Raw genomic sequence first — 19,066 nt, 5'->3', positions numbered from 1 at the left:
CTACAAACCATTGTTAAGGGAAATTGGAAAAGATACAATGAGATGGAAGAATATTCCTTGTTCTTGGTTAGGAAGAATAAATATAATCAAGATGGCCATATTGCCCAAAGCAATATACAAATTTAATGCAATTCCCATCAAAATTTCAATGACATTTTTTAAAGATATGGAAAAAAAATTATCATATTTATATGGAACTATAAAAAACCCTGAATACCCAAAGCAATCCTAAAGAAAAAGAATGAAGCTGGGGGCATTACAATAGCTGACTTCAAACTATATTATAAGGCCATGACCATCAAAACAGCATAAAAATAGACACTCAGACCAATGGAACAGAATAGAGAGCCCAGAAATAAAACCACATATATACTGTCAAATAATTTTTGATAAAGGGGCCAACAACACACAATGAAGCAAAGAAAGCCTCTTCAACAAATGGTGCTGGGAAAACTGGAAAGCCACATGCAAAAGAATGAAACTCGACGACAGTTTGTCCCCTTGTACTAAAATTAATTCAAAATGGATCAAAGATCTAAATATAATACCTGAAACAATAAAGTACATAGAAGAAGACATAGGTTCTAAACTCATGGACCTTGGTTTTAAAGAGCATTTTATGAATTTGACTCCAAAGGCAAGAGAAGTGAGGGCAAAAATTAATGAATGGGACTACATCAGACTAAGAAGTTTTTGCTCAGCAAGAGAAACTGATAACAAAGTAAACAGACAGCCAACTACATGGGAAATGATATTTTCAAACAACAGCTCAGATAAGGGCCTAATATCCAAAATATACAAAGAACTCATAAAACTCAACAACAAACAATCCAATAAAAAAATGGGAAGAGGACATGAACAAACATTTCTCCCAGGAAGAAATACAAATGGCCAACAGATATATGAAAAGATGCTCATCTTCTTTAGTTATTAGAGAAATGCAAATCAAAACTGCAATGAGATACCACCTCACACCTGTTAGATTAGCTATTATTAACAAGACATGTAATAGCAAATGTTGGAGAGGCTGTGGAGAAAAGGGAACCCTCATTCACTGTTGGTGGGAATGTAAAGTAGTACAACCATTATGGAAGAAAGTATGGTGGTTCCTCAAAGAACTGAAAATAGAACTACTTTATGACCTAGCAATCCCTCTACTGGGTATATACCCCCAAAACTCAGAAACATTGATACGTAAAGACACATGCAGCCCCATGTTCATTGCAGCATTGTTCACAGTGGCCAGGACATGGAAACAACTAAAAAGCCTGTCAATAGATGCCTGGATAAAGAAGATGTGGCACATGTACACTATGGAATACTACTCAGCCATAAGAAATGATGACATTGGAACATTTACAGCAAAATGGTGGGATCTTCATAACATTATATGAAGTGAAATAAGTAAATCAGAAAAAACCAGGAACTGCATTATTCCATACGTAGGTGGGATATAAAAGCGAGACTAAGACATTGATAAGAGTGTGGTGGTTACGGGAGGTGGGAGGAGATGGAGAGGGAAAGGGGAGGGGAGGGGCACAAAGAAAACTAGATAGAAGGTGACAGAGGACAATCTGACTGTGGGTGATAAGTAAGCAACATGATTGATTGACAAGATAACCTGGACATGTTTTCTTTGAACATATGTACCCTGATTTATTGATGTCACCCCAGTAAAATTAATAATTAAAAAAAATAAATAAAAAGAAAGTCTGTGAACTAAAAATGGGTATCTAAAACCTAGAAACTCATAAATTAGTGAAATTATTTTTCAGAAAACAGAAATGAGTACGTTAAAAGACTGCCAAGCCTGACTTGTGGTGGTGCAATGGGATAAAGCCTTGACCTGGAACACTGAGGTCGCTGGTTCAAAACTCTCAGCTTGCCTGTTCAAGGCACATATGGGAGTTGATGCTTCCTGCTTCTCCCCCTTCTCTCTCTCTCTCTCCTCTCTGAAAAAAAAATTGAATAAAGACTTTAAAAAATTATTTTAAAGAAGTACCAAAATAAATAAGAGTATGGATTTAATACTTTTAAAAACAATGAAAAAATCCTGTTGTAAATAATATTACTTATGAAACTGCATGTTAAAAAATGTTAGCTGAAAGTCTATTTTTAAATTTAGAGATATCATATTAAACAAGGTTTTCAAGATCCAATGATATTATTCATGTTTGAGAAGAAAAATATCAATGAAAAGGAAATAAATGATCACCAGTTTGCATTGTGGTGAACACCATAGGGAAAACATACTGCACAATATCAAACACATACTGTTTTGTATGTTGGAGTAGGAGACTAGTGTGTGGTTGTGTATGCATGGTAGAGAATGTTGATTATGATGGTCTCCCTACATGAATGATATTTTAGCTGAGGCTGTAGATTGAGAATGAGCCAATTAAAAGAACGTCCAGAAAAAGTGTTTGAGATAAAGAAACAGCAGTCAAGGACATGAGACAGAAAGAAATCCCCAAGTACCAGAAACAAACAGGATTAGGAAGACAAATACAGTATTACAAAGATAGTTTAAGGAGGCAGGAAAGGAACTGATAATGTATGACATTTTGAATGTCAAAAGGAGCTTGAATTTTAATTAGAAAACAGGGAAGTCATGTGTTTGTGTGTGTGTGTGTGTGTGTGAGAGAGAGAGAGTGTGTGTGTGTGTTGTGTTGTGTTTCTTGCTTTTTTTTTTTTTTTTTTACTGTGATTAGAATACATAACATAAAATTTACTATTTTACCATAGTGTTTCTTTGTGGATTTAATTTGTATTTCCTATTTATTGGAGAAGACAGATTATCAAAATTCCTCTTCTACCAGCTATATAAAATTTCTAATTAATCACACGTTGTCAGATATTTGGTAGAGAAAATAGATGTATTTATTTCATTTATTTGATTTAATAATCATTATTGAAAGTGGTATATATTTCCTGTCAGCATTTTTCTCAATCTTTGCTACAATGTCAAAATATTTCATGATTTGATTGGTTATCACTATGTAATGACAAATGTGCTACTACTGTGTCTTCCTAGATCAGATACTGGGTATTTTATGCTATGAGTATCTCCACTATCCTGTCCCTACATATATTTTCATGCATGAAAAAAAGTTTTGCCTTTCTTTGATCCCTCTCACCAATCTGATTTATTACAAATTATGTTATGCTTCCCTTTGACACTTTTACTTCCAAGAAATACCATGAGAAAAAGGATGGAGGTGATTTAATTACTCTTGATTTTATGTTTTATATTGTATATGAGGAGCCCTGAGGAACCACTTTACCCGCAGGTGTTGTAAGGTACCAAAAACTACAGAATTAATTAATATTTTAAGAGGCTTGAAGAACATTTTATTAATTTAGGTTAAGGTGTTGTAAAGCCAGAAGCCAAGGCCAGGGCTACCATCACAGCAGCCCGGCCCATGCAGGTTCGCATTGGATTCGGACAGTTGGGAAAGAAACAATGGAGCCACAAACTGGTGGGCCATAGTCTTTAATTGTAGCTTGCACCCAGTGGGCAAGTAAAAACACACACTGGGCTCCAAAACCCACTCACATTCAGTGCTCACAAAGCCACTGACTTATCCGAGTTTCCTAGAATCAAAGGTTTCTAGCTCACTAGCCTTATTCTCCTCAGTTCCCCATCTCCTTCCTTATCCCAGATACAAACTCTGTACAAACTGGCATCTCACTCAGCACTCCGCCATCTTGGCTGCTTCTCCTGGCCACATGGCCTCTTTCTGCTCTCTGCTCTGCTCCCTCTGCTCTCTCATGCTAATCATCCCAGGAGCCAAGAGAGCAAAACTCTCATTCTGCCCCCATTTTATATTGTAGCTTCACAACCTTTAATCCAATATTCAAAATAGGGAAGTCTCTAATACAAAGTCACTTATCTGGGGCATGATGGGATTATGCCATCCCACATCAAAAAGGGTGGGAAAGGCTTAATCCCAAAACCAAGCCCCAGGCTACAACGATCCCCAACACACATTAATATCACCTGGGCAGCACCATCTTTAACAAAGTGAGCATAATACATTTTATCTGCCCAACAGGTGTGCAGAGAAATTGTGAGAAATAGTCTCTGTACAGTGTGATTGGCATGACCAGATGGCCCTTGGCATTGTATTGTAAATACAAAGGGGAGGAAAACATGGATTCCCAGACATTCCACCACACCTGTGGGGAAAGGGGTAAATGGCTAGCCAGGTGCAGGAAGAGAAAAGTCAAAATAAACCTTTTCTTATAGCAATGAGCCATTTGTGGGCATTTGTCCCCACAGAAACTACCTCTCTTATGTAAACACATGTGGTTAATATGTGTGACTCTGGACAGAGAGATAGCGGATGAATACTAGAAAATATAGGAATGCCTTTTAATATGTAAAGAGACATCTTTCTACCATTGTGTTGATTTTTAAATTTTGTTTTCTCCAAAATAATGTATGGCTTGCAAATTGAACATGGTCCTATCATGTTAAAGAACATATGACTATAACCAATAGTGATAAAGGGCTCCTAATTACAATTTTTGCTTCTGTACTTCCCACTTACAAAACTATAAAAACTAGGTAAAACAAAGGGCTAGCGCGCTCTCCCTCAGATTTCTGTCAAAGTTGCTGCAGCTTGGCCAAGCTAGACAATAAAGCTTTGGTGTATAATCGACGGACCTTGTTTGTGTCTTCAATGTTTTGGGTCCCTCTGGATTGGGCTTAACAATATACTATATTTTATAAATGGAAACAATCCATTTTAATGCCCAGAGCTCAGTAACTATTGAAATATATATTATCCCTAAGGCATACATTAAAAAGATGTGCTCTACCTGAACACATGTTCCTATTGTTCATCCTATTTTTTATTATGAGATACTTATAAACTGTATTCCCTAAGTCATTTCCATACATAGCCTGTTACTTAGTTGTATTTCCCATTCTAATGTATTTACCAGTAGAATATTAATCAAAAAACATTTCAGAGCCAAATTAATTCAGTAGAATGACATGAAATTACTACAGGTGAGAAAAATTCAGTACAACTAAAATTGGCCCACTCATATTAATTTTAATGCATTTTTCTCAATTATTTCTCCAGCAGTAAACATTATAATTTTTTTTTTCTTTTTGAAAAGGTAAGTACTTTTTATGATAGGGTGGTGAATAGCCATTGTGAGGTAGAGGCAGAGAAAGCAAACAGAATAAAAAATAAATGGAAATAAAATCTTTTATTGCATATGACTTTGTAATTTGGAGAAAATTATTGTTTTTTCTGATAATTTATCTTTATATATAATATAATTCTTAAATTTAAAATTCAAATTTAAAGGCTAATTAGAAATATTCTCTGAAAATTGTGATCAAATTTATATGTTTTCCTTCACCTTTATGCACCAGATTATTGATCTGTTTATATAATCTGAATAATATTAAAGGAGTACGTGGCTGAGCTATCAATTTTTGTTTGTTTAAGTGGCATTAATTTGGGAACTGATTAAAGGATATTGTTTTTAGAGATAGCATTTTGTTTCAAAACCTTTAAAAGAATCTGTAGAAGGACTTATATCTCACATGTAAGTGAAGAAGTCTGCTTAATTTTAAAATGATTTCTATAAAATGTTTTACTTTATGAAATAGAACATTATAATTTTTGCATATGTATGGATGGTAATGATATTTAATGTGTAACTATAGCTTTATTGTGTGTGGAGTTTAACATTATCTAGAACACTCTCTTTTATTTTGACTGATTAAAATATAGTGTGTCTTTAAAAATTATTTATAATTGGCTACATAACAGTTTGACACAAAGTAATAACTGTGAAATTCTTATTCTTTATTTGAGTTCATTTATTAATACTAATTTTAATTTTATTTTTATGAAACAATAAATAGTTTTAAATATTATCCATACCTATTAAGATTGGCAAAACAAGGCCCTGGCCGGTTGGCTCAGCGGTAGAGCGTCGGCCTAGCGTGCGGAGGACCCGGGTTCGATTCCCGGCCAGGGCACATAGGAGAAGCGCCCATTTGCTTCTCCACCCCTCCGCCGCGCTTTCCTCTCTGTCTCTCTCTTCCCCTCCCGCAGCCAAGGCTCCATTGGAGCAAAGATGGCCCGGGCGCTGGGCATGGCTCTGTGGCCTCTGCCTCAGGCGCTAGAGTGGCTCTGGTCGCAATATGGCGACGCCCAGGATGGGCAGAGCATCGCCCCCTGGGGGGCAGAGCACCGCCCCTGGTGGGCGTGCCGGGTGGATCCCGGTCGGGCGCATGCGGGAGTCTGTCTGACTGTCTATCCCCGTTTCCAGCTTCAGAAAAATAAAAAAAAAAAAAAAAAAAATAAAAAAAAAAAAAAAAAAAAAAAAAAAAAAAAAAAAAAAGATTGGCAAAACACAACAGTATTAAAAGTGACATTCTAATGCATTTTAGTAAGATCACTACTACTCAATATTATTGGTTTACCACAAATAAATTGCTGTTGTTTATTAATTTGTAAAATAGGAACAATGCATATTCTAAGTACTACTATGAATTAACATATCACATAAAATATACTTAGCCTAGGAGTTACATTACACTAGGAAACAATTTTATTTTTTTATATTCGGTTGCATGAGTTTTAGAACTCTTTTTATATATATATTTCTGCATCATTGATTCCAAATCTGAAATCCGTTTTTTGGTACATCCTCTAGTTTTTATGTAATTTTCATTGCTTTATGTTACAGTTAATGGCATGCATTGGTTTTTATACTAAAGTTAAAGGGCAACAACTCTTGGATTGAACATAACCACAAGGCAGTTAATGTTTAACAAACATCACTTTTACATAATTGTAGTTGTTTTCTAATGTAAAAATTATTATCTGATAAAAACACCCTCTTATTTTGTTTTAAGATTGAATAATGGCTTCTTTGAGTAGGTGTACATGTAAGAATAGTCCTGACACCTTCTGTTATATAAGTGGCTGTTACACACTTCAACATCAAAGGTGCAATATTTCATCATTTGTGACACATGCATATATTGCCTATTTTCAAGTTCCCCTTGGCGATAAAGACACCTTGGCGACAAGACTTCCTATTGTGTGTCATAATTGTAAGGAAATGCTGTGTGACTGGACAAAAGGAAAACGCAAAGAATGCCTTTTGGTATTCTCATGGTTTGGCATGAACCTACGGACCACAGCAGTGATTGTTATTTCTGTCTGATCCATACAAAGGGCATCGGCAAGAAAAAACGGCATATATCTCATATACTAATATTCCTTCAGCAATAGGACCTATCTCACACTCTGAGACACTCCTGGTTCCAGTTTTCAATGGTTTTATTTCTTCTAAGGACGAAGAAAGTGAACATGGTGATCCAGTGTATTTTGATAAGATGCATGAGGAAATGGTAGTAGAATCTGAAGGGTCTTCTTCTGATGCCAAGCAGTCATTAACCCCTCAGCAGTTTAGCCAACCCAAATTGAATGAGTTAGTAAGAGATTTGGGCCTATCAAAGAAAGTAGCTGAGTTATTAGCCTCCAGGCTTTAAGAAAAGAATGTACTTCACCAGTCAGCTAAAGTATCCCATTTCAGGAAGCATAAACAATTTTTTGTGTACTTTTTTTTACAAAGACAAACACATTGTTTACTGTTATGATATCAGAACTCTTCTCAGCCAGCTAGGTGTTACCACTTACAGTTCAACAGAATGGCAGCTATTTCTTGACAGCTCTAAACTGAGTCTGAAATGTGTTCTCCTACATAAAAGTAATGTTTAAGCAGTGGTTCCAATGGTTTATTCAACTCATCTGTGAGAAGATTATAATGACATAAACATTCTCCTCTGAAGTATGAGGAGCATAACTGGATCATTTTTGTGGGTCTTAAAATGGTAAATTTTTTGCTAGGACAACAGAGAGGTTTCACGAAGTATCCTTGCTTTCTGTATTTGTGGGACAGCTGAGCTTGGGAGAAACACTGGACACAGAAGGAGTGGCTGAAACATGAAGCTCTTGAAGAAGGGATGCAAAATATTGTGAGTGAACCTGTAGCAAATTGAGACTGGATCATTTTTCTCCCACTTCACATCAAACGTGGCTTAATGAAGCAGTTTATTCAGGTTGTGAATAGAGAAAATGAATGCTTTCAACATATTATTTCTGTATTTCTGCTCTTTTGAGAAAATAAAAGCAGGTGTACTCGATTGACTTCAAATTCAAACCCTCATATGTGACAAAGAATATGCCAGGAAGATGAATAAGGAGGAGAAAGCAGCATGGCAGTCTTTTGTGGCAGTTACAAAGAACTTTCTTGGTAACAAAAAAGTAGAAAACTATGAAGTTCTGGTTCAAAGGAAGCTGTTGGCTTTCCATGACATTGTATGCAATATGAGCATTAAGATTCACTTCCTGAACAGTCACCTTGGTAAGTTCCCGAAAATCTTGGAGCTCTTAGTGATGAGCAGACTACTGCTGAAGCATCAAATGAGATTTTCCTCAACAAGTACACAAACGCAAGAGCTACAGATGCAAATTTTTGCCTGAATAGAATTTAAATAAGTTTTGCACAAATTTTATGATTAAAATAAGTGTCTTAATATGTTCTATTTTGAAATTGTAGACAAATTTTGATGCAATCATATCTTTAGTATATTAGTATATTTACTACATTATATAAATTATTATATTTTCACAAAGATGATGCCCAAGAAGACATTCTACTTCATTATGTTAAACTATATGTTAAAAATTTTACAATAAGATGAAAACCTAAAATCTTGAATTGCAATAAAACAGTAGCTTACAGAGAAAAAACAATGTCAGATTTGAGATCAGAACACTCGAATTAGGTAAGACCAAATGTTTTTGAGGATGCAGCAAAATTTTTGTTCCCCAGTGTTATTAAAATAATTCTTAATAATAATTCTGCATTATTTCCATAATTTGATAACCTAAATATAAAAATTAATTTATAATATTAATTAAGTAAATTATTAAATGTTTTTGAGGCACTTTTACTATTCTATATTCTTTATAAGTATTTTCTCATTAATCTCACCAATTACTTCTAACATTAGTAATATAATTTTCTACATTACACAAATGGTTGTTGTTTATTTGTAATAACTATGTTTGATGACATGATTAATAAACTATTTACTACCAAATTTGCAGTTTTGCTTTTTACTTAAGATTTGTATTAATGTATTCTCCATTTTCATTAATAAAGCAAAAGGGCCCTGTCATAACACAAAATTAATACTGCGTGTGGGCTCTAACAATGTTAAAGGTAGATATAATTTTTTTTTTCACAGCGACAGAGAGAGAGTCAGAGAGGAATAGATAGGGACAGACAGACAGGAACTGAGAGAGATGAGAAGCATCAATCATCAGTTTCTTGTTGCGACACCTTGGTTGTTCATTGATTGCTTTCTCATATGTGCCTTGACCATGGGCCTTCAGCAGACCGAGCAACCCCTTGCTCGAGCCAGTGACCTTGGGTCCAAGCTGGCAAGATTTTTGCTCAATCCAGATGAGCCTGTGCTCAAGCTGGTGACCTTGGGGTTTTGAATCTGGGTCCTTCCGCCTCCCAGTCTGACTAGATTTAGAATTTTTAAGAAACTATTGATCCTATTCTAATTAGGTCAATATTTCAGGAGATGCTATTGGAATTTCTTTTAAAAGATAATCTCATTTGATAAACTGAACATACAAATGATCACAAAGAAACAAATTGATGAGGCATTTTCACAAATTTTATTTTTGTTCCATCATGGTCCCTTCTTTAAAGTTACATCAAAGATGGAATGCTATAACCTAGAATTTTGACTTTATAGAGACACATTCATATAAAATGCTAATTTTATAAGTTTAAAATACTCTGATCTTAACTAATTCTTATAAGAAAATTGGTGTTAAAAAAGTTTATTGTGAAGTTGTTTCCAATATACAATTACAAACAGAATATGTATAAATACAAATGCATTTTTGGCAATTTATCAATATAATAATTCCATAATGTAAATGCAAGTAATGAAGAAAATTAGGAAATAGTCTTCAAAAAGTATACACATTATTTATAAAAAATTTCTAAAACTTATGGAATTAAACAAAATTTAATTTAAGGACTCCTGATTACTGGACTGCACACAAAACCACAGTGCCAGGTTCAGACCAAATGTATACTTATATTCTATTTTTTTTTTTTTTTTGTATTTTTCTGAAGCTGGAAATGGGGAGAGACAGTCAGACAGACTCCTGCATGTGCCCGACTGGGATCCACCCAGCACGCCCACCAGGGGGCGACACTCTGCCCACCAGGGGGCGATGCTCTGCCCCTCCCGGGCGTTGCTCTGTCACGACCAGAGCCACTCTAGCACCTGGGGCAGAGGCCAAGGAGCCATCCCCAGCGCCCGGGCCATCTTTGTTCCAATGGAGCCTCGCTGCGGGAGGGGAAGAGAGAGACAGAGAGGAAGGAGAGGGGGAGGGATGGAGAAGCAGATGGGTGCTTATCCTGTGTGCCCTGGCCGGGAATTGAAACCGGGACTTATGCATGCCAGGCCGACACTCTATCACAGAGCCAACCAGCCAGGGCCTACTTATATTCTATTTTATTGAGCTACACATATATAAGAAATAACTATTATTTCAGTTTTAATATGCACAACTGGGCACTGAAATAATTTTAATTATGTAAGTCATTTGAATATTTCGTAACCCTAATATCATTCCTTATTTAGAAGAGCTAACCAAGATCTAGGACAATTTGTTTTTAGGAGTAAAAGATTGATTAGCAATCTGCTCAGAGCTGACAGATTTCAGTGCATGTCTTATCATTGCAGTCCCTTATCTCTGCTACTTATATTTCATGGAAGTATTAAAAATTAATGAGTAAGATAGTAAATTAGTTTTTAAGAAATAATTATTTTTTAAGTGAGACAGAGAGAGGGGGACAGACAGGGACAGAGAGGGGAGACAGAAAAGGAGAGGGATGAGAAGCATAAATTCTTCACTGCAGCACCTTATTTGTTTGTTTTATTGCTTTCTCATATGTGCCTTTACCGGGGAGTTACAGCAGACTGGGTGACCCCTTGCTCAAACCAGTAACTTTTGGCTTCAAGCTAGTGACCATGAGGTCATGTTGATGATCCCACATTCAAGCCAGCGACCCTACTCTCAAGCTAGTGAGCCTGTGCTCAAGCCGGTGATCTCAGAGATTCAAACCTGGATTCTCAGTATCCAAGGTTGATGCTCTATCAATTGCACCACCACCTGGTCAGGCATATAAGAAAGAAATTTTTAACTGTTTTATTTGGTAATTTTTATATGCCAAATAACAAATTTGTATAATATGTTCATAGAATAGATTACCAAATTAACAAAGTGATTGCATGCATTTTGAGACAGTTGCAAAATTTTGTTATCATGAGGAATAGTAGAATTATATAATTTTGAAAATTTCAAGCAAACTCAAAAATTATTTTACATATAATTATTTGTAAATTATATCTATTGGCAGATATGAAGGATTACTCAACTCTCAACTAAATATCTAAAGACTCTTCTCATATAAACACAAAAAGTACATAAAGTATGAAAAAGCCTATATGCAACAATACAAAAATGATTTTGAACATATAAAACATTACAATGAATAAGTAATCAAAAATTAAAGACATTATTTTTAGCATTTTTAAAAATGCACTCCTTTGACTTTTAGCCTTCACATACTTGTTAACTATTTATTTTTCCCACCTGTGACCTAGTTTTTATTTTTTCTCATTGACTTTTAAAAGTTTCTTGTATATTTTAACTGTTAATATCAAGGTGATTTAGGTGATGGATGTTTTTTACCATTATTATAGAGATATAATTTGTACCCAAAAAATTTTTTTTCTTTTTATTTATTTATTTATTTATTTATTTTAAAATTAATTTTACTAGGGTGACATCAATAAATCAGGGTACATATGTTCAAGGAAAACATGTCCAGGTTATCTTGTCAATCATTAATGTTGCATACCCATCACCCAAAGACAGATTGTCCTCCATCACCTTCTGTCTAGTTTCTTTTTGTGCCCCTCTCCCTCCCACTTTTCCTCTCTCCCCCCCACGTAACCACCACACTCTTATCAATGTCTTTGATTCTCATTTTTATGTCCCACCTACGTATGGAATAATACAGGCCTTGGATTTTTCTGATTTACTTACTTCACTTTGTATAATGTTATCAAGATCCCACCATTTTGTTGTAAATGATCCGATGTCATCATTCCTTATGGCTGAGTGGTATTCCAAAGTGTATATGTGCCACTTCTTCTTTATCCAGTCTTCTATTGAAGAGTTTCTTGGTTGTTTCTATGTCTTGGCCACTGTGAACAATGCTGCAATAAACATGGGGCTGCATGTGTCTTTACGTAACATTGTTTCTGAGTTTTGGGAGGTACGTACCCAGTAGAGGCATTGCAAGGTCATAAGGTAGTTCTATTTTCAGTTTTTTGAGGAACCATCATACTTTCTTCCATAATGGTTGTACTACTTTACCTTCCCACCAACAGTGAATGAGGGTTCCCTTTTCTCCACAGCCTCTCCAGCATTTGTTATTACCTGTCTTGTTGATAATAGCTAATCTAACAGGTGTGAGGTGGTATCTCATTGCAGTTTTGATTTGCATTTCTTAATAACTAATGAAGATGAGCATCTTTTCATATATCTGTTGGCCGTTAGTATTTCTTTCTGGGAGAAGTGTCTATTCATGTCCTCTTCCCATTTTTTTATTGGATTGTTTGTTTATTTATTGTTGAGTTTTATGAGTTCTTTGTATATTTTGGATATTAGGCCTTATCTGAGCTATTCTTTGAAAATATCATTTCCCATTTAGTTGGCTGTCTGTTTCTTTTGTTGTCAGTTTCTCTTGCTGAGCAAAAACTTCTTAGTCTGATGTAGTCCCATTCATTTATTTTTGCTTTCACTTCTCTTGCCTTTGGAGTCAAATTCATAAAATGCTCTTTAAAACCAAGGTCCATGAGTTTAGAACCTATGTCTTCTTCTATGTACTTTATTGTTTCAGGTCTTATATTTAGGTCTTTGATCCATTTTGAATTAATTTTAGTACAAGGGGACAAACTGTAGTCGAGTTTCATTTTTTTGCATGTGGCTTTCCAGTTTTCCCAGCACCTTTTGTTGAAGAGGCTTTCTTTTTTCCATTGTATGTTGTTGGCCCCTTTATTAAAAATTACTTGACCATATATATGTGGTTTTCTTTCTGTACTTTCTATTCTGTTCCATTAGTTTGAGTGTCTATTTTTCACCAATACCATGTTGTTTTAATTTTTTGGCTCTATAATATAGTTTGAAGTCAGGTATTGTAATGCCCCCAGCTTCATTCTTTTTCTTTAGGATTGTTTTGGCTCTTCGAGGTTTTTTGTATTTCCATATAAATCTGATGATATTTTTTCCATTTCTTTAAAAAATGTCATTGGAATTTTGATGGGAATTGCATTAAATTTATATATTGCTTAGGGTAATATGGCCATCTTGATTATATTTATTCTTCCTATCCAAGAACAAGGAATATTTTTCCATCTCATTGTATCTTTTTCGATTTACCTTAACAATGGTTTATAGTTTTCATTATATAAGTCCTTTACATTCTTTGTTATGTTTATTCCTAGGTATTTTATTTTTTTGCTGCAATCATGAAGGGGATTACTTTTTGAGTTTGTTCTCAAATGTTTCATTGTTGGCATACAGAAAGGCTATGGACTTTTGTATGTTAATTTTGTATCCTGCGACCTTACTGTATTGGCTTATTGTTTCTAGTAGTCTTTTTGTGGATTCTTTGGGGTTTTTGATGTATAGGATCATATCATCTGCAAAAAGTGATACCTTTACTTCTTCTTTTCCCATATGGATGACTTTTATTTCTTTGTCTTGTCTAATTGCTCTGGCTAGAAACTCTAGCACCACATTAAATAAGAGTGGAGAGAGTGGACAACCCTGTCTTGTTCCTGATTTAAAGGAGAAAGCCTTCAGTTTTGGGCCATTTCATATGATGTTAGCTGATGGTTTATCATATATGGCCTTTATTATGTTGAGATATTTTCTTTCTATACCCATTTTGTTGAGAGTCTTAAACATAAAACTGTGTTGTGTTTTATCAAATGCCTTTTCTGCATCTATTGATAAGATCATTTGTTCTTTGTTTTGTTGATATGGTGTATTACGTTTACCGTTTTACCTATGTTGAACCATCCTTGAGATTCTGGCATGAATCCCACTTGATCATGATGTATTATTTTTTTAATACGTTGTTGTATTTGATTTGCTCGTATTTTGTTTAATATTTTAGCATCTGCATTCATTAGAGATATTGATCTCTAGTTTTCTTTTTTTGTGCTGTCCTTGCCCGGTTTTGGTATGAGGGTTATGTTGGCTTCATAAAATCTGTTTGGAAGTATTGCTTCTTCAATTTTTTGGAAGACTTCCAGTAGAATAGGAACGAAGTCTTCTTTGAATGTTTGATAAAATTCGCTGGTATAGCCATCAGGGCCTGGACTTTTATTTTTGGGGAGGTTTTTAATAGTTTTTTCTATTTCTTCCCTACTAATTGGTCTGTTTAGGCTTTCTGCTTCTTCTTGACTCAGTCTATGAAAGTTTTATTGTTCTAAGAATGTATCCATTTTTTCTAGATTGTTGAATTTAGTGGCATAAAATTTTTCACAGTATTCTACAATAATTCTTTGTATATCTATGTTGTCCGTGGTGATTTCTCCTCTTTCATTTTGGATTTTGTTTATATGAGTTCTTTCTCTTTTTTCCTTGGTAAGTGTTGCCAATTTTGTTGATCTTTTCAAAGAACCAGCTCCTTTTTCTATTAATTTTTTCTATAGTTTTTCTGTTCTCTATTTTATTTATTTCTGCTCTGATTTTTATTATCTCCTTTCTCCGCTGGTTTTGGTTGTCTTTCTTCTTCTTTTTTCAGTTCCTTAAGGTGTGAAGTTAAGTGGTTCACTTGAGCTCTCTCTTATTTGTTCATATAGGCCTGAAGTGTTATGAACTTACCTCTTATCACTGCTTTTGCTGCATCCCAGAGATTCTGATATGTCGTATTGTCATTTTTATTTGTCTGTATATATCTTTTGATCTCTGCACTTATTTCTTCTTTGACCCATTCATTTTTTAAAAGTATGTTGTTTAGTTTCCACATTTTTGTGGGATTTTTTCCTCTTTTTTGCAGTTGAATTCTAGTTTCAAGGCTTTATGATCAGAAAATATGCTTGGTACAACTTTGATTTTTCTGAATTTGCTGATGTTGTTTTTGTGGCCCAACATATGGTCAGTTCTTGAGAATGGTCCATGTACACTGGAGAAAAATGTGTACTCTGTCACTTTGGGATGAAATGTCCTGTAGATGTTTATCATATCCAGGTGCTCTAGTGTTTTGTTTTAGGCCAATATATCTTTATTGTTTCTCTGTTTGGATGACCGATCTAGAGCCGTCAGTGGTGTATTGAGGTCTCCAAGTATAATTGTATTTTTGTCAGTTTTTGATTTAAGGTCAATAAGTAGCTGTCTTATATATTTTGGTGCTCCTTGGTTTGGTACATATATATTAAGAATTCTTACATCTTCTTGATTCAATGTCCCCTTAATCATTATGAAATGACCATTTTTGTCTCTGAGTACTTTTGCTGTCTTGTAGTCAGCATTATCAGATATGAGTATTGCTATGCCTGCTTTTTAAAAAAAAACAATTTTCAATGTTAATGCCATAGTATTGTTAGATAGTTTTTATTTTCCATATAGGTGTGCATGCAGTGGTATCATTTTATCAATGCACAGATAATGAAACAAAATATTTTGTTATAATTATGGTTGTTGAATAAAGCAACCTGTTTTATTTTTCTTCAAAACTAACACTTCCACATTTCCACCTTGAGGCAGCTATTATTATAGAGAAAAAAGAAATTCAACATGCAAAGTTTCTAGCATTAATGTTTTATTCTTTTTTTAAACAATTTTACTAATGTATACTTTAAATATCACACATAACAATTTTTTATGAACAGCTCAAGAATTTCTAGTTTATTGAGTTATTATACCATTACCATAAATCAGTTTCAGACCATTTTATCCATCTTGCCCTTTTATAGTTAATTCTTGCTTCTAGCTCAAACCCAGGCAATCACTAATCTACTTTTGTCTCTTTTTCACCCTTTGTAGATATTTCCTATAAATGCATTTATAGAATATATAGTCTCTTTTCTAGCTTCTTTTACTCAACATAATGTGTTTTAAGGTTTATCCAGGTTGCACCATGTGTTAGCAGTCTGTTATTTTTGTTTTCAGTAGTGTTCTAAGCTATGTACATACTATATATTACCTAACCGTAAACCAAATTCTATGCATATACAGTTTTTCTTTATTATCAATAATGCTGTTGAAAAAATTTCTATACAAGTCTTTTTGTAGACATATATTTTCATCTATCTTTGAAAGGTACCCCAGAATGAAATTGTTGGATCTTATGGTAGTTTTAATTTTAGGTTTTGGAGTAACTGACAAAGTAGTTTTGAATGTTGGTTACATTATTTTACACTCTCATCAACAATGGATAATAATTTTGGTTTCTCCATATTCTCACCCATATATGTGATTGTTTGTCTTTCTAATTTTAGATATACTTATGAATACAAAGTATCTTGATGTTTAAATTGCATTTTGTTAATAATGTTGAATAATACTTTATTTTGAAATGTCATAATCAGTTGATTGTTTTGTTTGATGCATAAAGCATATTGTTCAATTGAAACCTTGTTGACTAATTGACCAGGATAATTATTTTGAGCCATAATGTGTCAATGAATAAAGCCAATAATGTTTATAATATTAATAAAAATCACTTTAAAATACACAGGTGACATGTTAAAAGTGCTTTATATTAATTAATAGTATCACAGCTCCATAATTAAATATTAAAGATTATGGAAATTCCATCAAGTACAATCCTAAATTAAAATGAACAGGCTAAATTAGTACTGAAAATAGAAAAGTGTAGATTTTTAAGAATTATTGAATTATTTAGTATTCTAATGACATCAATTTACCTAAGTCAGAAAAATATTCTACAGATTCTTCTTCCTTAGTAGATTCTGGGTTAGAATTGACCGAAAAAGAAACTTTGTACAAAATTTTGTAGGCAAAGTGAAGTATCAGTCATCACTTTTTCAAAGTGATCATATAAAATTCTGATTTATAAGACATAATTCATAACCTTTTGAAATATCTGTTCCACTAGTAAAACATTATTTGCATTTGCAGTGGAAAAACACCTACATGTTAACCTTTAAGCCTATGGAGTACTATTATAAGGTTAGGGTTTGCGTTAGTGTTAAGATATTAAATAGAAGTCCAGCATAACAAGGCAGTGTTGCAGTGTATAGAATGTCAGACTGGGATATGGAGGACCCAGGTTTAAAACCCCAAGAGTGCTGGCTTGAGCACAGGCTTACTAGCTTGAGCCTAAGGTCACTGGTTTGAGTGAAGGGTCACTCACTCTGCTGTAGTCCTTCGGTCAAGGCACATCTGAGAAAGCAATTAATGAACAACTAAGATGCTGCAACAAAGAATTGATGCTTCTCATCTCTCTCCCTTCCTATCTGTCTGTCCCTATCTGTCCCTCACTCAGATGGATTTGTTGTTTTGCTTAAATAATTCTTCTAAATTCTACTTAATAAAGAATTTTTACATATATATTCTAAGTACAGTATTACTTTTAGTTTGAACTTTTTTTTACTGTTATTTTAAATGATTGTTTTACTACATTAGTAATTCTAAGTTTAATTTCATATTTTATAATATGCTTAAAATATTTCTCTATTTTGTTTTTGCATTCAGCATTACTATAGCTATTCTTTATACTTTTTTTTTCAGGTGATAAGCATTTATCCTGTGGAAACTTTTATTATTTCTCTCTTTGTCACTGATGTGTTAGAGCTCACTATAATGTATGCAGCTCCCTGCAGGATTGTGGTCATTGCATACATCAGAGAAAGTTGAAAAAATAAAACTAGGAGAGGATTATTTATAGGTAATAATTATGCTTTCCCAAATTACAGAGTGATTTAAAACTGGGATGGGCACACCTCACAGAATGTTCAACCAAATCATTTAGATCAGTTAACACAAATATACACACACACATACACAAGTCAAATATTTCTCTCAGTTTTAGATAAAAATCCTGCATTTCATTAAACTAATTCATTAATATCACTAGCAATAAGGAGAAGTCACAGGAAAGATAAAAAAAAAAAAAACATGACTTTGACATTTCACAAGTTACCACGCCACTTTCTTCTCTCCATAATATCCTGGGACCTAATTGGTTCAGTAGATTTTTAAAAAATATTTAATGATGACATGATAACATTCAAAGATGATATGAGACATTTCAGAGCTGAGGTTCCTAGGTCTTTTACACCTAGAGAGAATTCTAATTTTTGTCTATTTGACAAGTTAAATAGACAATTTATTGATTTAATAAAGCTTTTCTCTTCTCAACAATACTTATATATAGAGCTATATAAATCCTCTGTTCTTCTGTCCTGTCTTAGAAAAAAAATAAAAATTGACATAGATGTCACTTGTCTGAACCTCCTTTAAAGAAATCAATGAACACAAATCAGTTTAATAATGGCAGAAACATTCTCATTTCACTCATCTAAAAAAAGTCTCAAGTTCCTTGGTTGTATTTCTCTGAAATAATGAAAAATGTCATTATTCTACTGGGTTAAAGTTCTCTTGTCGTCTCTTCTTAATCTCTACTCAAAAACTTTTTTGTTTCCTAGTGCTATTTCTTTCAAGCCTTGAAAATTCTCTGAGCTCCAAGGAGTCCTAGACCTTTATTAATTATATTAATATACATATATTAATTCAACCCTTTTAAATTTTTTTAGAATTCAAGTTTTTATTCTTCTCTTTATGATTTTCAATTTTTAAAACCACTGTTGCAGGAATTCAGGAAGCAATTCCCAAAGGACAAAAGATGCTCAGAAAACTTGCTGAAAAAAAGGGGATTTATT

The sequence above is a fragment of the Saccopteryx leptura genome, chromosome 2, assembly GCF_036850995.1.
Source record: "Saccopteryx leptura isolate mSacLep1 chromosome 2, mSacLep1_pri_phased_curated, whole genome shotgun sequence".
Taxonomy (NCBI): Eukaryota; Metazoa; Chordata; class Mammalia; order Chiroptera; family Emballonuridae; genus Saccopteryx; species Saccopteryx leptura.
Note: the sequence above shows the minus strand (reverse complement) of the source record.